This window comes from Hirundo rustica, chromosome 4 (assembly GCF_015227805.2).
Source record: "Hirundo rustica isolate bHirRus1 chromosome 4, bHirRus1.pri.v3, whole genome shotgun sequence".
Lineage (NCBI taxonomy): Eukaryota > Metazoa > Chordata > Aves > Passeriformes > Hirundinidae > Hirundo > Hirundo rustica.
The window spans coordinates 67,278,128-67,299,975 of NC_053453.1; the positions used below are offsets into that span (position 1 = coordinate 67,278,128).

The following is a 21,848-nucleotide window of genomic DNA, read 5'->3' on the forward strand; positions in this document are numbered from 1 at the left end:
TATTAGCAGATGAAGTGGGAATGAGCCCCAGGGAGATGAAAAGCCAGCAGAACTTCTGTTAACAATTAGGCAAAACTGCCGCCTTTATGTTGCATTTGCATGAGTAAAAGCTTTTAGATGCACTGGGCCTTCACCTTCTGTCCTTCCTCTACAAGAGGTGCATGTCACCTAACAGCTCTGACCTTTTGGCTTTGCCTGTTAGGAATGTGTCCCTGCTGTACCTTGGGATATGTTTGAGAACTCATTTTTTTCCCCTGTAAAGCACAAATACTTCTGTGGGCTTCAAAAAGCAAATTATTTTTTGAACTGTTCTATGTCTTCAGAAAGTACAGGGGCATCCACAAGGTCATGCTGGTCTCAGTTTCGTACTGTGCTAGGAAGTGGAGGTGTCCAGGTGAATTGTTTTCAGAGGTCTCACGTGTTTTGAACTTGTTCTCCTCATTGTATTTGTCTCTTCTCATCCCTTTTTGCTGTTAGTTCACTGTTTTTCCTGCCCAGCTGGAAGCAGCTCCCCACAGATGTCCATTGCCATGCAATGATCCCAGTAAAGGAAAAGTTATATTGTCTTCTTCTTCCCCACTGTGGCAAGCAGGAAGTTTGGCAGATGATGTTTCCTGACAGGAAGCTGATGCAGGGCATAGGAATCTCTGTTATCTCAAAAAAAAATCACCAAGCAATGCAATTTAACATGAAACTACTTTGGGGGGGTTGGCTGCAATTGTTATTCATAGCTTGGTCTCACATTTGCATCGTTATCTAGGAGTGAATTTGTCACATCTCTGTCCCATGTAAGATTTGTGATTGTCTTGCAAGCTGGAGAGTCAATTTAAATCGGAGGCCCCAGTTAATAATGTACAAGATAATCAGTTTCACATGGCTGTTCCCAGAGATATTAAGGAAAGTATCAAAGAAATACAAATACCATGTGACATGATTAGCGTCATACAGAAGGATTTGGGATCAGCACAGTGTCTTGGGTATCTACCTGGTAATTATTACTATGATTCCCTGGTTTAATTGCATTTATACCTGCAAGATTACAAGATAATTACACTTGAATTTATTGCAGGAAACTAGAACTTGCATGGCTTGTTAACAAGAGACAAGTAGAGTATAATTGGCAAACACGACATGGTTATTTGTGCAACATCTGAGAGCACGTATTATTACTTCAAAGATCCAAGATTGTTGTGTGAGAGGCAAGCATGAACCTCAGCCAGTTTAGCACCTGGTAATAGGAAAGCAAAACACCAAGGAAAAGACTGCATTGTAAAGCAACCTGGCAGTTCTCCAGGGCTGGAAGCAAAATCTCAAAAATTAGGGCTTAGAAATGCAGCAATTTTTTACACCCTATTTCCCTTTCCATTTGTGATTTTTTTTTGTCTTTTCTGGGCTGGGATGCCAACAAGAATTTTTACCTTTTGCATATATTGTAGGTTTGACTAACAGGTATCTTCTGTGATTGCAGCTAGCTGGCCTTTGATGACCTGAGCAGTTTCCATGTGAAACAGAGGGATATAAATCTGGCCACCTTACTCTTTGAATTCAGAGGAAGATAACACATTCTGATGGATAGTGCCCAGGGCACAACACAACACACTTGCATGGGTTTTTTCTGCCCTGCTCCTTGAGGTATTGCCTTTTGCCTCCTGCAGACAGATGCTCTCTCCCTGCTGAGACCCTGCCTAGCACACTGCCTCTCCAAGCTCAGCTAAGCCTTCTGGGCACAGGCAAAGCCTGGAAAGGTTAATAAAGATACAATGGGAACCCAGTCAGCGATGGGGATGTTTTTCTCAGTTAATTGGCAGTAGCAGTGAACCATGTACCCCAGAGCTGCATCCTTCAGACACTGACCAGGCAGGTTTTGTTCCAGAGTCAGGGGGCATTTGGTCTGAGTGGCACATGAAGGATTCAGCTCAGCTCCTGAAGAATCAACAGCACTGGTGTGGTACAAAAATGTCACTCATTTGAGATTCCAGACATGACCTGGGCTGGGGCACCAGCAGTTTTGTCTAGGAGTTGCCTTATACCTGCTGTGCTTTTCTAGGTAAATATGAAATTCTTGCACCTTGGCTTTTTGTTCCTTGCACACTTATTAAAAAAAAAAAAAAAATAGCAAAGCAAAAGCCTCTTGAAACTTATAAGCCTTTTCCTTGCCAACAAGTCATCTAGGGTTGCCTCCAGGTTTGCTGAATGTCCTGGGACTTGAAGAACATTGAGCAGGATGTTGAAGTATCCCGTATCAGCATAACCCTGGGCGTTCCTACACATCCTGAGCTTTCTGTAGACACCAGGTGTGAATATTCCCTGGTGCTTGTGTGCAATAACAGTAATTTCACTGTGTGATGGCACTCTGCAGCATTTGGAAAGAATTATTTTAACAATGGCAATGTTTCATTTCATCTAGGAACCTTGAAGGAGTTTCAAACATATTTACGCTTTGTGGCTAGGCACCAAGTGGATAAGTGGTTATGCCTCCTACCGAGAGTACTTAAGGGTAGGGGGACAAGGAAAATGAAGAATTTAGTTTGGTACACAGACAGTGTTAAGAATAATAGAAATGAAGAATTCTGAATTCTTTGCTGTACAACAACAAGGCTAGAAACAAATTCTCTTACAGCAGAGCTCAGTGGAAGATAAATTACGATTATCTATTGCAAAGCAGAGGTTATTTTTCCAAAAGTGATTGAAGAAACCAGATGACTTCTGAGAAAAACATCTCCTTATTTGAAAACCCTTTCTTTTCCCCTTCAGGCAAATAAGCACAATAAGGATTCAAACAAACCCTACCAAGTGAACTTTACTTGCCTCTGTAGCACCTTCAGAATCTGAATCATTCCTTTGGTTAGACATTCTATATAGCAATGGGCTGCGTTATGTGACACAGCTGTCTTTTTGTAGTGTGCACTCAACCATGCCACTGAAATTGGGCAAGATCTCGGGCCAAAATCTGTGCTCCTCAGGCTAACATTTTACATGGCTTTTTTTTTTTTTTTTTTTTTAATTCCTAAAGTTTCCATTCGTTAAGATGAAAATCAAACCAGCAGCCGTTTTTAATCTTCAGCGACAATGTGTAACTTGTTTACACTGTGACTGTCTCCCTGCCGCTCCCCAAAAGAGGAGCTTGAGGCTGCTGAGGGAGGACTCAGCCCTTGCTGAATTGAGGCTGGGTGTAACTACAAACCCTTCAGAAACTTAGACTGGGGCTGCCACCCTGCAGCAAGTAGTTTGCTTGCCAGAAGTTGAGCCGGGCAGCCAGAAGGCTCCTCCAGAGTCACTGTGGGACGCTGCCCCCCAGCACGGGTTCCAGAGAGCAGGAGAACAATGGCTCATGATCCTTACAGAGCCATGAGCCGCGACTGGAGAGAGCCCGAACGCAAATAACAATTCTCCTCTCAGCAGAGCACTGGTGCGCTTTGACAGAACGGCAAAGACTGCTGCTTTTGCATTTTATAAATCATCGAAACTAACCTGAGGCTAGCAGGGCTGCTCGAGGCTCACCGAGGGGTGAGCTGGAAAGCCTTGCTGAGTGACATCCTGCTTTCACCGCCACGGGATGCAAAAGGCACTGCGAGAAGCAGGGATGCAGGGAGGTGGCAGAGAGCTGCTTGCCCTGCCCCTTGCCACCGTGACACACCCGAACTGGGGTATCAGAGATGAAGCTGCACTGGTCCCACAAAGTTCCAATGCCTGCTCCACTCCCAATTCCCAATGCTAGTGATTTGTGCCTTCACATTATTCACTAGAGTTGATTCCTTAAAACAACAACAACAAAAACCCAACAAACCACCTCCAAATCACACACACAAACAAAACCAACATCAGTTTATTTCTCCTAATCCCCCTCCCCAAACATCAAGCCCAAGAAGTTACAGGACCAACTACTGCGACTCCAGCACCAGGTGGAAATCCAAAGAGATGATGGCCACACTCCTAAATGCTGAGGAACAAAACACTCCCCAAAGTGCACAATTTCACTTCATAATTTTTCTCAGCTGCATCCCTGCACTACCGGGTCTCTCTAAGCCATCTTTGGTGCTGACTGGCCCAAATTCAGCTGTTGTGCCTAACTGATAAACAGCCACAGCTGTTGAGGCACCTGGTAGAGGTTAAATTTTCCTCCCTTGTATCAGGCCGGGTAGTGTTGCCTTTGAGTTAGAGGGAGTCTGGAGTCTTTGTGTGGTCCTGGAGGCTGGCTGGAGCTGTGATGTGAAGCTGCATTTTATTTTATTTTGATGTTTTCTCTGTGAGTATGTTGTATTTTAATAACGGTGATGCTATAAGGTGCTATTGCTTTGTGTGAGAGGGCGTGTGATGACACTTCTGGATTTTGTTCATGGGTGACTTGTTACAGGTCCTCTATAAGAAGAATATATAAATAAGCTTTGAATAAGTGTCTTTTGAATAGATGTAGTCCAAGATGACATAGTATTATATGTAGAACTCAGTTTTGCTTGGGGTGCGTGTGCTCTTACTGCAGGAAGGAGGAAAATTGTCAGGGCTGGGGGAAGTGTTGCTCTCTAGATCCAGGCCCTTTCATCCAAGGGCACTTCTCTAGCTGCTTTTCTGGAGCTCTCAAAGAGCTGAGGAAGCCCTGGCTGCCCTAGGTATGCAGCCCTGCCTCAGTGTGAATTTAAACAAACTCTTCTATTCTGTACATTGCTGTCTGAAAGGAAGAAACTGAAGCCTCCATTCTGGTGCTTTGATATTCCTTCACTACTAAAACGTGCACTTCAAGAGCCTTAGCACTTTCTTCTTCTCAGGAGTGGGTTGTTTGTGGCTCTATTTCTTTTGATAAATCAAGTGGCCCAATAGGAATTGACTTGCAGCACTAAATAGCTGCTGCTTAGGGCCTGAAATCCACGGTATATGTATTTTTGGGCTACGCTTAGCCTCATCCAGCAGGCTGAATGTCCATTAGCAAATGGAATTGATCATCCTGCTTAGCTGAACTTGAAAGGAATCTTCTCTGCGTGCTCTCAGCCTCTCTGTGTTATCAGCTAATGCCACAGTGAGGGGTGTGATGAGTAACCTGCTTTTTTGGGAGCACGTCTTCTGTTCTAACTACATCTAATATAGATTGACCTTTATGACCAGCACACAGTACCACTTCCCTGGAGCCCACCTGCTGATGAGGGTAAAACAGTGCTGGACTCAGAGCTGGTAAAAAGTGAAAATCCCTCTTTCACTCATTGGTTCAAAATGTATCCAGGCCCCTGGATTTGTAGTGGGTTTGACTGCAGTGGTTGCTAAGGGAAGAGCAAGCGTTCTCTGAGGAAAATGAGAAAGCAAATTGTTTGCACAACCTGAAGTGCAAGCAGGAAAATCCAATGTATTATCGTGGCGAATTCAGTCATTTAGTTTGGAAGGTGATGTGATGCTTAATTAATTAGTGTTTACTAAGAGTCTTCAAATTCTGTGTAGAAGTTACCTGAGATTTGTTGAGCTTGCTAATGGCCTTAAGCTGTAAGTTTTCAGGGCTAGATTGCTATTTCAACTGAGTGCTAAGAGCTGTTTCATTAAAGGCTCTGTCAGCGCTTGCGTTATTGAAAAGTGTTTTAATGTTAATTCTTGTTCCTGGTGAGCATGGTGAGAATGCATCCACCTGGACTAATGACTTCCCACCCTACGGGACTGAGGGGTGTTTAAGCTCTTGTTAGTCCTGGAACTGCCTTTATCAGTCTGGAAAATGAGGAAAAACTTCTTCCTTACTGTGATTTTTGGTTGTTATCTGTTAATTTACTACAACAGTGGTGGACAGACAATGGGAGGGGATGAAGAGAGCTGAGATAACGTAGTATTGGTGTGTGTTTGTTTGTTTTTAAGAAAATACACGCAGCAATGAAATCCTCAGCTCGAGGGGAAGTGAAAGAGATCCTTGGAATGTTACTAATTCAAGCTGCAAGTACTATGACAAAAGCTGTGTACTTGGAACTATTTTAGTAGGAATGAGTATTGCCAGATTCAGGTTTTCCATGCTTCCTCCTGAAACCTCAGGGTTAACTTTTCCCTTTAGTCTACTTTTGTTTTTCTGATGAAACCCCTAAAATAACAATTTGGCAAGAGAAATCTTTCCTGTGCATGAATTCAGAAAGAACAAGCAAAGCATAAATTAGCATTTGTATTAGAGAGACACTCGAGAGAATGGTGTCAAAGTCACAAGGCAAAAAGCCCTCTGTGTGTTTTGGTGGTCACCTTGCTGATCCATAAGGCACTCTTGACACTGACAATGAAAGCCCAACAAAAGGAGAAGGAGTGGTTCTATGTTTAGGTTTCAGACTTTGCCCTCTACAGACCTGTGTATTTCCCTCCATCCCTTTATCCCTGGGCAAGCGAGAACAGCTTTAGAGCACAGCTGGGAAGGGAAAAGCCAATCATGAGGCCATGAGTTCTCATTAGTAGGTGAATATTGATGACTTCTGCAAGAAATGAAGGTCATGGAAAGCTCTGTTGACCCAAGTCCTCATACGAGTGTTTTGTAAGCTGTTTTTAAAACGCCATCGACGTCTTGGAAACAACGGTGGCTTTGCTTTCTCCTCGTGCCTGGATGTGTGGCAGGGACTGACTTAGCCAGAGGACAAGGTGGATTCTTGTGCCCTGTATTTAGGATATCTCTGTTTTCTGCCTAAAGGTGAGCTGATCCTTGACTTGGATGGTTGCAAACTAAAATAATGAGGTATTTGAATGCTCTGGTAATGGTTGTCACTTTGGTTCCTTGTGTAGAGAGACAAGCGGCTGCTGGGAAGAGAATGTCAATATTTCTTAGGATCATCTTGTGTCGGGGGGAGCTTTTAATTTTAAAATAAGTTCATTTGCCTTTTAAGCTTACTCTGGCACAGCCTATGCGCTATTTACTTTTATTTATTTTCATTTTTGTAGCCATTCACTTTAGGAAACTCTCTATGGTAACAATGCAGAGGTCCTGTCAGTAACTGCCACGGGGATTTTTGGGGGTTTTTTTGTGTGTGGTTTGTTTTGTTTGAGAACACTTAAAATTGCACAAGGTGAGATGAGAGCCAAACTTGTTGATTAGGAAACCTGTTGTTTTCTAGTAAGGGGCAGATAGAATTCTGTTTCTGTGTGCACATTGCAAAGGAGCTGATGCAGAGTGAGAAGGCTCCAGCCTCCCCTCAGAGGCACAGGAGCTGTGCTAGTGCCAAAATTAGGAGCGTTGACTTTAACTTAATGGTCTGAATGGGAACAGCAAAGGCAGTGATCGGTATTTGCTGGGTTTAATACCTTGCACAAACACAGGGATATTAAAAGTACATAGACTAAGGAAGCTGATCGAAGACTACTGGAGTCTTCCTTTAGACAGGGGATACAAGATGAGTCTCAGTGTTCCTCTCTGTTGTCCTGTCACTATAAACAGCCCTGGGAAGTCACTAGTTCAGCTCTTCTGGACACAGGATGCCTTCATTCTGCTCTTCCACGTCCTCTGTGCTCATCAGTGACTGGTTTGATTCCAGGTGCCTCCAGAGAACACAACTACAGGCTGTGTGCAGAGTAAAGAAGCAGCACACCCAAAGGAAAGAGCTGGTTGTTAACACTAATGTTGCAAGCTGCTAGCTAAAATGGGATCGGTCTTTTGCAATACACTGCGTGAAAGTGGAACACAGAAAAATGGAGAGGGCATTCAATGGGTTTTTTTTTGTGGTTGTTTCTTTTTGCCCTCCCTTCTGTTGTGGATTTGGGTAGGAGCTAGCTCTGGCAGGGCCAGAGGGTTTCTTTCATCACTAGTACAGGCCTGTCTCCGTGAGGTGTTCCACTTCCCTGTGACCCTTTCCCCACCCTCTCCACCCCTTTTGGCGTTTCCACAGTACAACACAAAAGCAGAAGCACCATTTTGTCCCTGCAGTCTGTCATTTTACATGGAGGCAGAAGTATGGTTCTGAGGTGACAAAATCTGCTGCTTGTGGCGTGTTCAGGTGTTTTATCCTTTCCCAGGGAGGGAAGGATTCAGGGGAGACAGGCTGGGGACTGCCTGCTGCCTTGGAATGGGTGTCCACAAGGATGTGGTTACCTGGTGGGAGGTGCTTCTCCTCTGTGGAGAAGGATAAAGCCTTTTGAGAGGCTCAATGAGAAATGGGAGATTCTCAGTGACAGAAACAAAATTACTTGAGAGGAAGAGCAGCCCAGTGCACTGGGACTGTGGCCATTAGCAGCAAACCCAGTGCAGAATTGGCAAAGCAAATAGCAGCACATGGCTGCTTTAACCACCCCTGCTGTCCCTCCGTCCAGAGGAGCAAAAACCTCTGGGTGGCTGCCAGGACAAAGTTTTGGCACCTGCACCAGGTTGACACAAAGTCCAGGCTGGTTTGCAGCTGGAGGTGGGGGTTGAGCAGGGCAGGGTGGGATTTGCTTATTTTTTTGTCTTTTCATCAGTTGATTTTCTTGGCCCTTCCTATGCATGTATAAACATTTCCTCCCTGTGTTCCCCTGCCTTTGTTGTTTCCCCGGGTGAATTGATGTTGCTGTTATTGAATGATGATGGGGTTTTTTCCTCTTATTTTCAAACACGAAGTGAGGTGAATTAATGTGTGGGTGGAAAACGCCACAGGCAAGAAGTGTTGCCCTTGGCACAATGGGGAAGATCTTTGCCAATCTGCTTGGTACAAGAACAGATCAGCCAGCAGCACAGGACTTCAGGAAGTGATGGATACAGATAAAAGCATATTGTATGTTGTGCATGAGGGCCACGGTGAGAGCTGAAGTTTGATTATTTTATTTTTATTTTTTTTAAAGCATATTTATTGTGTCTGTTTGCCCCTCATTCTGTACTGGCAGCACCTAGGGCTCTAGATCTGGATGCTGGGAGGCGTTCTGGATCCAAACCTCGCAGACTTGGCTGCAGCATTAACTGAGGTCACTCTGATGAGGAGTTTGCTCGCTCCTCTGCCTCCTTTCCCCCACAGCAGCTCTTGATGTATTAAGCAGGCTGCTGGAACCAGAGCCATGTGCATGATGTAACTGCCCAGCACATGCTGAAGAGCTCTGGGAATCTCATCAGCCAGAAAGTTTGAGCAGGCCCTCTCCAGCACTGTTTTCCCCCAGCCCTTCCTTGCAGAGGTGGGATTAGCTTCTGACACTGCACAGAGCATTCGGGCTGTCTCTGAATCCCTGCTGGTGCTCGCTCTCACTCCAGAAAAGTGTTTCCATCTGAAGCATAAACTGTTACCTGCAGTTTAGCCCCAGCTAAAGCTCTGAGACGGCAGGAAAGAGCAATGATTCACCTCAGCCAGCTACTCCATATAATTCATATCATATGTATTTGTGTGTCATAATAATGAGCGCTGTTGCTTTTCAGTGGAGTAGAGTTTCCACTCTTCAGCATCAATATCACATAGATATTTTTTTCTATGTAAAACAAATAACCAGTGCTTGTTATTAAAAGATAATCCCTGCAGCGTTGATATCTGGTATTGTTGCATAAACAAAGATGCTTTTACATGAATGAAAGGTTATCTAAGATATCTCAATTTTTTCCTCCACTTTTTTTTTTTTTAATTCAATCCTACATCTATTTTGGTGGTTACTTCTTTTTTCTTTTTCCTGCTCACATTTCCGCAATCTATTGTGAAAAGGAGACTGCATAGTTTGCACCTCTGTACGGAGATGATGGGTGACATATGGGAATTCTTTAAGCAGTAGTGGAATACTAAGGCTGGTGTGTGTGTCAGTGTGTCATGACAAGCCATCATTTCAACTAGAAAGCAAGAGATGCTGCACAGGATGGGGCTATGAGGAATAAAAGCCTTTTTTAAGGACTTGGGTGGAAGCCTACTGCTGACTTATAGGTGATTAGTTGAAGGGTGTGGTCTGAACAGTTTTAGATAGTTTTCATGTACCCGTACTCCTTGGGAAGCACTAGGCTGCAACTGAAACATTATTTTCTTTTGCTGACCTGAAAAGTATAGTAAATTTACTACTAGTTTTTTTTTTTTTTTTTTCCTCCTGCTTTCTACTCTTTTGCCCACAGCAATTTGTAATTGAGCCTAACAAGAAACATCGGTACGTTACAGGTTCCTCTTCTAAAACCAGGCTGAGCAATCAGTTAATTGTTTCCTTTCAGCAGATGTGTGGCTCTAGAACCTGAGTGGGTTTTGTTTGTTTTTTTTTTTAATAAATATGGCCATGTTCTTTACCAGTCAGTCACCAAGACTATCTCCATTTATCCCTTGAAATATTAAATATTCCAGCATGAGAATGAGGCTTGTGTGGTCAGAAGCTCTTTCCTTCCACCTAGAAGGAAACCTTCAGGACCTGAGTGATGCAAACCCAGATTTAATGGCTGAAGTTCAGAAAACCTGAGAAGCCAAGGGAGCAGGGGCAGAATTAATTGAAGGCTGGGCTGTAGCAGCCTACCATCAAAATCTGAGCCTCTAATGTATAACATGTGTTCCTGCTTTCATTTGTCTGCTTTACGAGAGTTAATACACGGCGTTTTCAGGGTTCACAAGGGGGCTTTTCTCCCTCTAGGCTATTAGCTACAGTAACAGCTTATTTAGAAAGTTAGATTTTCTCCCAGCTGGGGGAAAACGTGGCCCTGAAGGAGAGGAAAGGGGGAGGAAGAGGAGAAAACTGAGTATTTTGTTTGAGCAACTTAACAATACAATGCCAGAGGAAATGAATCAGAAGAGAATGATTTCGGCAAGCGTGTATTTTTTTGCTTTATGAAAACAAAGAAGTTTAAATCCTGGCCTCCTGAGAGCCAATAGAGCCCATGTTTAACTTAGGATGGTAATGTGGGGTCCTGGTTCTGTTGCTATGGGCAGAGGAAGGTATTTCCAGAAGAACAAAGGGTTGTTAGCTTGGCTTCTATCTTTTACAGCCTTCTAGGGGCACTTCCCAGGATTGTTTTTTTGTTTAGTTTTTTTTCTTTTTGTAGTGTTGTTTCAGTTCTTTTTTTTCCCCATAAGAAATAACCTCCTTCTTCCTTCCCTCACACCTGGAAACACATGGTTATCTCCTAATGTCATCTTCCATGGAAAATGAGGTCACGTGCACCTCACACCCTGTGGTCTTGTACTGGTGGCACTTGGCACAATCCCCTGGCTCCTTCCTGCTGTGGGCTTATCCCAGCTCTGGGGAGTCTTAACACAGCCCTAAGCCGTGCCCCACCAGGGAGCTCTAAGGGACCATCTGGCAGGGAGGGACTTTGGAGGGCTGTAAAGAGACCCCTGCTTTTCTTGGACTTGCCCTTTGTGAGGAGGTTTCCTTCCTCTCCGTTTCCTCCGTTAGTGCGGTTTGCTCCTTTGGAGTGGGCAGAATGGGAGGATGTGCTCCCAGCCCCACACCCAGGGAGGCTTGGAGCCATCTGCCTGTGCATCTACAGTCTGTAGATTATTAACATCCATTTGTGGGCAGATTGTTGGTGTGGTTTTGTCTGCGTGCATTTCCAAACCATCCTGGCCCTTTCCAAGGGTGGTTTCCTGGAGCAAGCCCTATGTGGGGTTTGAGTGGCTGATTCATGATTGCTATCCTTAGACTCAGACTGCTGGTGAGAGAGGTGTTTAATCTTGGCCTTTCACATGGACTGACAGCTGTTTCACACCTCTGGTGGTTTTTCACAGTGCTTTCACTATGTGCTGATGCTGAAATATTGCTCTTTTCCCCTCTCCATTAGGGCATATGAATAATTGACTATCTGCAGATATTCTGAAACATCAGCTCCTCTTTCTTCCTCCACTCTAAGAACATTTATTCTGTGTATGCTGGTACATTCTGGTGGGCTTTTTGTGCGACTTGCGTTGCCCAGCTCATTTATCCATAGGTGGTGACAGCACTCAGGGAGTGAAATTCTGCTCTGAACTTCCATAGCCTGTGCCCTACCTGCCTCTCTCTGTGCAGTACTTCCTGGCTCCTGCCTGCAGGCCCTTGAAAGCAGCAGTGAAGTGTTTTGAAGCAAGTCTCTGACCTCTTCTCTTGCATGTTTGGAAGGAGCAGCATTTTCTCTGCTACATCACTGGCTGTGGCCAGGCAGGATGCGTGTCCATACATAGCACGCAAGTAGGTCAGGGGGAAAGATGTTTTGGGCGTTCTATGTGACCTTGTCATTCAGGCCAGATCACAAATTCTTGTGGGTTTTTAACTTGACCTGATGTAATGGAGCAGCCCAACAGGCGCTGGACGTGGGGGTGGTGGCTGTGACTAAGGGTGATGCCAACAGGGGCTGTGCAAGACCCTCTGTGCCCAGAGCCCAGGGTTGCAGTACTTGGTGACAACAGGTTGTCCTCTTCTCCCAGGCAACTGCTGACAGGACAAGAGGACATGACCCCAAGCTGTACCAGGGGAGGTTAAGGTTGGACATCAGGAGGAATTTGTTCACTGAAAGAACTGTCAGGCATTGGAACTAGCTTCTCAGGAAGGTGGTGGAGTCACCATCCCTGGAGGTGCTCAAGAACCGATGTGACACTCAGTGCCACGGTCTATTGACCAGGTGGAAATTGTTCAAAGGTTGGACTCACTGATACTGGAGGTATTTTCCAACCTAAATGATTCTGTGACAATGGCAGGATCCACTGACAGACCTAAACAAGGTAAGATGGTGGGCCAGGTCTGGGGGAGTCCAGTGTGAACAGCAGGAGACCAGACTGGAGATGGAGCTACGCTGAGTGTTGGTAGAAGAATTATCCAGTGTACAGCATCAGAAATGACCATATCTGCATCACAGGCCTGGGGCTTTTTGGGGCCCTAGGGTGGGGCTGCACCCAGGTGTGCCAGCACATGGCCCCAGCAAGGGCTGGGGTCCTGGGACTGAGCTGGGCCCATGGACAGGGGGTCATGTTCTGGCCCCCAGGTGAGGCTGGCAAGGCCATTAAGGCCACAGGTGTCTTCAGAGAGCCAGAGCACCTCAGGATTGAGGGATGTTTTGTTTTTATGAAAAAGCACTTACTGGTCAGCACGCTGCCGTAAAGCATAGTTTGCAGTTTCCTTGTCAAAGAGAAAGCCCAGTTATAATTTTCTTGCTATTCGACAGCCTTTTTGAAAAATGGCACCAAAAATGCATTGGTCAGAAACCAGTGAAAGTAATATACCAGAAAAGTGTGTGTGTGTATATGAGAAATGAAACAAAAGAATGATGTGAGTAATTGGTTGGTCCTTTTATAGTATGGCTGAAAATGTATCTTCCAAAGTACACAACTTTGAGGAGTCTGAGAAGGGCCAGGAGGGTATTCTGTCTTTCCAAGCCATGTGTCCCTTGTCTTATTCTTGTCATATTCTCATGGATTTCTCTTCATATCCCTGTGTGAGCAGTTGATTAGTAAAGCATCAATTCTGCTAACAAGTAAGTGATGCCTCTGAATGCTAATAGACACAACTTCATTTGAAATAAGATTTCTCCTCAAAAGAACCTCAATAAGGAAATCAAAGTGAGAGTTACTGACAAATGATTAGCTCTGCTTTTTGAAATGCTGCCCAAAAAAATCTTTATATCCTTTTGGTTTTAGCTTAGCAAAAACATAAGGGATCAAAATAGGACTTTTTAAGGAGGAGCTCTCATTCGGGCTGCCTGTGTACGAAGAAGTCTGCTGCTGGAATTGGACCATGATATGAACTCTTTTTAGCCCAGTCTTAGAAGACCTTTTGGGGACAGCGAGGTGGGGAATGAATTGCAAAGATCTAAGTCCTTGCTTTAACCTATCCCATAGCTGAGCACCAGGGATGTCTGGTCAAGATATAGGAAAGGGCTTTCAAACACACTTTTTCACAGGTATTTTTAATGTCTCTTTGAAAGACCATGCTGGATGCCAGCAGGGGTTGCTTCCTGCTGTCAGGTTTTTTTTCAGCCACTATTAGAAACACTAAAATACTACTAAAGAGGTCTCTCAGCCCTATTTCTAGTTCAACCAGAGTTAGGAAATTCTGCATATCTACTTGGGTGTTCCTGAAACTTCTAGCCTCAAACTGCAGATGTGAGAAGTCTGCATGAGATGAGTTTTATTACAACTCCTAGTACATCAATCTTGGAGGATTCATGAACTCTTTCTGAGAGGCCATAAAAGATAATTATCATCAGGCTGAAGTGCCCTAAACAGATTTGCACTTCCACTGGAAGAAGTATAAGGATCTACAAATGCAAAAAAAAAAAAAAAAAAGCTTTGAATGAATGCCTCAAATAACTCTGCCTACAAGGAACTCATCATGTCTTAAGTTTATCCTCAGTCATAATTTACAGATGGGGACAGCAGTAGGACGTAGTTTTGGGTTTTTTTGTCCTGTACCCCTGGGCTGATTCTCTAATTATGATAGTTCTTCTCTCAGACAGGCACTGAAGTTATTTTCTGCTGCTCTGTAAAACCTGTTTGAAATTAGCCAGTAAGTCCTAAAGCTGTTGGAGGTGAGAGGGACTGTGTGTGTGTGCCCATCAACATGTGTGGGTGTGTTAAAAAGCTGCTTAAGCTTCATTTCCTTAAAGAACAAAAGTCACAACCTGAGAAATTCAGATGAAAAATCATTTTTTTAATTGAGTAGGTGTAGAAACAGACATTGGATCATATAAGCAGCCTATGGTGCCCCCCCCACCATGCAGTTGCCATATTTTAGGAACCTACAAGTCCTAAATGCATAATGATATGTCAGCTTTTCACAGCTCATAGAATCCTTTTGATTATTTGAAGCATTGTTTATTAGAGGATGGAAGGCTGAGAATAGATCAGAGCCCTCTTCTGCTAATAGGACTGAAACTGTTGTTTGTTGTGTCAGGTGTGCTTCCCAAGACATTCATCCAATGGTGTTTGGGTGGGTTTTCTTGACTATGTGTTGTCCAGATTTACAGATCTTTGTCCAATCTGTCATGGACTGAGAACTGCCACAACCATTATTGCGAACTCTGCTTCTAGTGTCCAAACTTACCATGGTGTGGAGTAAAATTGTTTGCAAGCAAATGTGTTGTTTTGCCAACAGACCCAGAGAACTGGGGTCCTTTCAGCGAACTTTTTCCTTTCACATATGACTGTAGATGAAAACCATATTTGACTCACTTATGTAAAATCATCTGTTAAATTACTTATACTTGAATAGTTACTATTTGGTGCCTTTTTTTTTCCTCCAAGAGGAAGATCAGTGTTTCTCTTTTTCAAGTAATGTGCAACTGGTGGGATCGTGGTTTAATTCCCTGCCTGAGCCATGAAGGGGGACCCCAGGGTGAAGAGCTCTGACATGGGTGAAATGAATTCCTCGCTGGGGATAGTCTGCGAGGCATATGCTCCCAAGTTGGTTAAATTTCTCAAATAACATCTCCCTTGCTATTTGATTCGGGGGAAGCAGCCTCAGCTCTCTTTGCAGGGGCTCTGATGCTGTGCGTCAGTGGGGAAATTTGAGGAGGTAAATGACCACAGTTCATCAGCAACTCTTCTTTCACATCGTGTTTCTGATCAGCGGGTATGCTTCTCCTGATGAGCTGCAAATGTGTACTTAATATTATATTGGCTATTAAATCCCAAAGTCAACAGTTTTCCTGGTAAGTTCAGAACATTTAAAACATTACTCAGTATTTTAAAAAAATAAGTATTTTTTTTTTTTCATTGTAAGAGAAGCCTTATTAAAACATTTATAGATACTTTTGTGATGCTGTATTGCTTTCCAAAAGCAGTGATCAACTGTGATGGATATGTTTGTCTGTCGTCATTCTCCACCCCCTGTAGCCTCCAATTCCTCTTCAAGAGGAGAAAGTGTTTCTCTTTTTCCGGGACCTGGAGAATGCCCAGACTTTTGATGCTCTGTTATAAGCATGAATTGGAGCCTGGGGACCTAAAGCAAATGTGGAGGCCGTTGGGGCACTGTGGTCTTCTTGCGCTGGGGTGAAGGGTATTGTCATGTGAATATCTCATCTCCTGACTGTGGAACGCCAAGAGGAGAGGGCCCTCAGTGCTTCCTCTAGCTGCCAGCCTGCTTAAACTCCTCAGCAGCGGAGAATGAACCTCTTTTTGTGTGCCCCCCTTCTCGTCCTCTCTGTGACAGCCTAAGAGGTTCGCAATAAGAACTCTGCCAGGGCTGTTGGGTTCGTAATATCTGGATCTGGACTTCCATGGAGTTCACCAGGATTAACTCTTGAGTTCAGTTAATGACACTGGTGTCCCCGTGGTAGTGCCACAAGCTTGCTGTGGAAATGATAGTGCACTTGCAGTAGGGAATGAGGGGCCTGATCCCACTTTAACAGGGACCTTGTTGACCTCTCTGTGGTGTGAATTAGGCTCCCAAGTAAATGTCAGCCCCCCTGAAGCAGCAGTCAGCTGTTTCAGTGCTGCAGGAGGGACTAGTTATAAGCAAATGGCATTTACTGAAATTCCAGGCTGGCAGCACGCTCTTATATCCCTAGAGGAACAGAGTGTGTGCTTACCAAACGAGTGTTGTGGGCAAGTGTGAATACAAGTTGTCACACGGGTCTTTGCTGCCTAAGAGGAGGGTGAATGGTGAGCAGGAGAAAAGTGGGAATGTGCAAGCACTCAGTGAGCAGTTTCTGTGCTGTTCTGAGCACCCCAGGGAAATGCCCTGTGCTGTTTGATCTGATTGTGATGTGCAGCCTAAGTGGTGGGTCCTGACCCCAAAGCAGATGTTTAGAGGTCTGCCATAAACTTTATCAGGACCTTGGGTGCATTTAGGGGAGTAGAAAGAAGGATGGCAGTGCTGTTAAACCTGAGCTGCTATGTCCCAAATGCTGGGTCTTGACTTCTGATGGGTTGTGAGGGGTTTCAAAGAGGTGCCGGGTTGCTTGGGCTCAGGCACAGTGCTGTCTGTAGTGTTCCTGCTCCGTTGTGGTGTCACTGACCTCTTGGTTTGTTTTTTTTAATAATGTAAAAGGGATATTTGTGGGGTTTTGAGCTTCTTTCCGACTTAGGTTGTTTGATTTTTGGAAGCTGTAAACAATAAGCACAGGGGTAAGACTCAGTAGCTGGGGAGGGAGAAAGGAAAAAACATTAACTTCCTCAGCCAGCTCTGTGCCACTGAACCGTGTGGGTGCTTTAGGCCGTGTGATTCAGGCCTCTAGAATCACCAGGTCTGCAGTAGATGTGTTTTTTTTATTTCCCTGGGTAAAAGGGGTAAGAGCAGGCTTTAATTACTGGCTGGAAATGTTTAAAGTGGCATGAGAACATCTACATGAATTTGGTGGTGGGAGCTCGGCACCTACGGGGTTGGGAGAGGGTCAGCTTTTGCGTTTGGTGTTCGGAGCTGGTTCTTCTCTCTGGCACCCCAGGCTGCTGCCCATGAGGGTTGTGTAAAATCTGCTGAACCTGAGGTGGGCTGCCATGCCTGAAAGACTGAGAAAAGATGGTCGGCCCTACTGGTTCATTTGACATTACGGGCAGGAATAGATCCTTGTGTTTTGGGGTTTTTTTGGAAACAGACCTGAGAAACTGATACTCAGTGGAAAGATCATTTAGCTAGATGAAGTGGGAAATTGCAAACCATATCAAGCAGTGTAAGAAGATAAAAATGCTTCCCAGGACACTTGTGCATTTGAGTGAAAGGAAATCACTGACTGATTAATTCTGCCTCAAGAGAGAAAAGGGGGTTGTTTCTAAGAATTTGGTAATGTGATGCAGTAATTACATCTGTAAAGTGGTACAGGAATGCTGCGTGTAAGGTCTTTAAATTAAAAGATGATTATGCAATTCAGAGACTTTTATAAAGCTGTTACTAATAGGTTAGTTTAACTGCTGACCCATTAGACTTGCTAATAAATATTCATTAATAGTTCTATAAATCAGTTAGTGGTTAAGACTAAGCAACACACCAGAACGTATGTTATTTCTAAACCTAGTCATATAGGTTGAAAGGAAAAGTTATTCTACTCCTGTCTGCAATTATCTTGCACTGGAATTATGCCTCATCACAAATAAAATAACTCCTGACTTGTTAATGTGAAGGGAGCCAGGCAGCAGGTTTATGTCTGTAGTATCTCTGTGGGTGGTATACTTAGAGTAAAGGGTGCAGAGTGGCAAATGCTGTCGTACAATGGGTGGCACAAAGGTGCAGCCCATAACTCACCCTTCATTGAAGTGAGGGAGAGCTATCTAAGCAATAAGTGCTGCTTTGTCTCTCATTTCTGGCACACATTTAATGTATTTTGGAAGCTACAGGCTGGCAGACTGAGGCTTGTGTGCAGTCAGATGATAAATGCTGTGCAGCCTCTGAGGCCTGAGTGGAGCCTCCTTCTGCTGATGCATTTTAAATTCACCTCCCTGAGAGCCTCACAAAATAGCTCTGAATAAAAGGAACAATGGGAGAAGGTGAACTCAAACAAGAATGCGCTTGCAGTCTTTGCAGGTGTGATAGTTTCTGCCACGTAAACCAGCACTGAGTCTGCTCTTCCTTGTGACGAGGATTTTTGGAGCAGTTTTCAGCCCTCCCTACGAATGCTGTAGGGTGGGGATTCCCCAGAGAGAACCCTTATTCACCTTTCCCATTTCACATTCTCAGCTGCTGCATGAAAGGTGGTTTAGCACCGGTGAGAGGTGGTTTGACAGCTGGGGGTGTGTTAAATCCATAACCAGGCATGGCACCTGTGGCTCTCAGTGCTCCAGCCCTGCCCTGCAGCGTTCCCCCCCCGTGGGACCAGGCTGCTGCCAACTCCTGCTTAATCCCTGGCCTTGCAGGGGCCACGAGAGAAACTGCTGATGGGATGGGTGCCACTTGTGAAGGCATTCCTGGATGTGTATCAACGAGCCTGAGCACCAGCAGCTCCAGTGTGCTGCTGAGGGTGAGGAATTGCTGCTGAGCTGTGTTGGGCTTCCAGGGGAAAGCTGCCAGTGCCAGTCCCTGAGCATCCAGGCTCCTCTGGGCCACAACAACTGAACTGAACAGAGAGAAGCAAGAAAGCACTCAGTTCTCTCTAGAATTTTACCCAGAGACAAAGAGAAGCTCTGCTACTGCCTAACTTCTGCTGAGATGTCTGTGAGGCTGTCTCGTGCCTCTGAAGATGCTCTGTGCTGGGGACAGTAGCACCAGGGCAGGGTTTGAGGCAGAGGTGTGGATGTTCAGTGTCTCAAGAGTCCGGGAAGCGTGTGAAGTGGGAGAGCAGGAAAATTTGAGACAAACTAAAGGTAAAGAAATCCACCCTTGAGGCTGTGATTTAAAGAGCCCTCCTGTCTCTGCCTTTGATGCAAGGGAGATGAGGTACCCATGAGACAAGCAGCAAAATTCTCTTGGGATATTCCCCAAGTTGTTTCCCAGCTGGTTTGACTTTTTCTATCCTAACAGTGTTCCTGGCAGCAAGGAAAAATGCACAGTTCTGTTTCCAAAAGTGATGTACCTCCTTAGCCCCATAGGTTTCATATCCTGTGCCAGTGGCTATAAACAGACTAGACCCCTTTTCAATATAAAAATGTGAAAATTTGTTTTATTCTTGTTTGGGGTGTGTTTCTTTTGCTCTGGATACAATTTTTTTACTTCCATTGTGCTCTGCTATTACTGGGGTAAACTAGGTCCCTTCCATTCTGTAAGGGAAGGTACCTGAATGCCAAATACCTATGAGAGATGGAGGGAAAGGGCAGAAGTTTTGAATAAAAATACTTAATTGGAGCTTGGATGGAACAAACTTAAAGAGAGGAAAAAAAACTCCTTGCATTTGATTTTTAATTCTATTATTGACTTGAGAGCAAGATGAAAAGGCTTTAACGTTCAAGGAGTTCTCTTTTCCATAGTCAATTTGCTCCATTCAGCAATAGTCTGTCTTTGCATCCACCTTATTTAACAGAGGTTAAGTAAAGAAAGAAGTGCAGAAATAATTGAAATGCACTCCACTGAGGAATAAAAAGTGATTTTTTTTTTTTTTTTTTCCACTCTAGCCAAGACAGAGATAAGTAATTATTTGTTAGATGTAGGTTTTGACATATAAACATTGCGGGGGGGAGGTGAGGAATCACATGTTTTTCTTGAATTTCCCATCTTTTATTCTTCCAGTACCTCTAGGCAATAGCAAAGAGAAGAACAAGTAGCAGGGTCATATTCCTGTGTTTCACCATCCAGGCGTGTGGCTGAAGGCTCAATTTTGGCAGGAGCTGCTAACCTTTTCCCCTTTGCTTTTAATTTGTCCCTGCTAGTCACAAAATCTAAAAATGCAGCTCTTTATTGCCTGCTGATTATTGTTCAGCTCTAGTTCAGCTCCTTGTATTTGTGATGAGGCACCTCTCACCGTCAGTGCAGAGGTGACTGAGGCAAGATGAGATTTTTGCTTTCTGTGCCAGAACAAGTCAGCACACACTGAGCAGAACATCTGGTTGGGGAATACCTGTTTGCTGAAACACAAACTCCGTGTTGCAGGGTGCTTTTGCAAGGATTTCTGACCATGCAGAGATGGACAGAGAGGGCACATGGACTGTAAATTTTTTTCCAGAGATGCTTGGGAAATGCTTAATGATTCAGATGAAATTAAATGTCAGGACTCTTTCCTGGTGTTGCCAAGAAGCAGATGCTCAGCAAAGGCTAAAGCAAGAATTGCCTTGAATACCTTCCTTGTTTCTACTTTGGGCCTTCCTGAGGCAGAAGTTGTTTCTGGGTCACTGTGTTTGAAAACCACTGATGGATGGATGAATTCTCTTTCCACTTGTTCAGATTTTTCTTGAAATCTGTTACAGGGAGAATTTTGTGTGTGTGTTCTGTTTATGAGGCTATAGAACTAATAATTCTGGTTCGGAGAGGTGTTGAAAGCCAGTGTTGCTTGGAGCTAGGGGGTAATTCCAGCTGACTTTGACCAAGTTACTGGCATGCTCAATATTTGGAAGACAGATAATCTCCTGTGTTGGGAGCACTGGGGTTTTACCCACCCTGCTTGAGATAAAAGAAGGATATGTGTACAGCAATGTTACCCCAAATGCTTCTTATAGGGATCACTAAGAAGACTTAATGCTTTGTGTTTATACTACTGCATTCCCAGATAGAGCATAAGAATTCTGGGTAAGACTTAGGTTCTTTCTTGTTCTAGATACTTAAAGCCACTCTCTGTATCAGTGACTTGTAGCTCTGCTATCCGTAAGACAAAGCAGTTCAATGTATTCCTTTACCAGTATTATTCAGGAGGATTATGGCCTTGTTTTTCCCCCTGGTTTTGTCCAATTATTCCTTCAGAGAAAATGTATAAGGAAAAGAGATTCATTCCTGCCTCTTATCTAAAACATGGAGCTTTTGACTTCCTCTGGGAGGCTGTTTTGCACTCCAATGGGTTTGTTACTCCAAGTCAGTAATTATTTTTTTTCCCTTCTCTTCATTTTCCACTAGAGCATCTTATTCTGATCCAGTCAGGTTTGCCCAAGTCTCAAGCTAGAAGAACTTAAAATAGTGATTCTCTTAGGCAGCACTGGTGTAGGAGACAGGAGTTTGTTTCCTGTTTTCCTAAGTGAGGGAACTTCCTTCAGGAAATAAACACAACATTTGTGTGACCAGTATCTTTCTTTCTGTGATGGAGGTTTTTCCATAATTGGCTGGAAAAATAATCTGCTGCCCTTGGATCTCTGTGACCAGCCCTTGCCAGCTGCTTCAGTGAGAAAAGGCAGAGACCCCCTGGGCGGCACTGAAGGGATGAACCTTCTCAGGAAAGCGCCTCTCTGATAGCTGGAGATGGGCTCTGCGCTGAGATGTGAGGATCTAAACCCTTCTGTACTTAACAGGGTGTTTCTTTTGCTTTCAGGTTGTTCTATCTTAATTGTCACCTGCAATAGTGTGCTCTGGGATGAATGTGCAGCAGATTTTAAGTAGTCTGCCTTTTTCAGTCTCAATTGATGGTCTCATTTGCAACTTGATGCTCTTTCCTTAGAAAGGCAACAAAAGTAGACAGATCTTTTATGTCATTGTTTTTGAGTGAGTTTTCCATTCTCCCACTTTCCTTTGCATCTTGGCCTTTGACTAGA

General features: G+C 44.2%; 1 long non-coding RNA gene across 3 annotated transcripts in view; it reads left to right on the top strand.

Moving 5' to 3' along the window:
- Positions 1-4,148: 4,148 nt before the first annotated feature.
- LOC120751966 (uncharacterized) overlaps positions 4,149-21,848 on the top strand; it is a 44,217-nt gene continuing 26,517 nt past the window's right edge. For all 3 annotated transcript variants that reach the window (XR_005700561.1, XR_005700562.1, XR_009207774.1), the window contains exon 1: positions 4,149-4,246. This is a non-coding gene — a long non-coding RNA (uncharacterized LOC120751966). The remainder of the gene's footprint in view (positions 4,247-21,848) is intronic.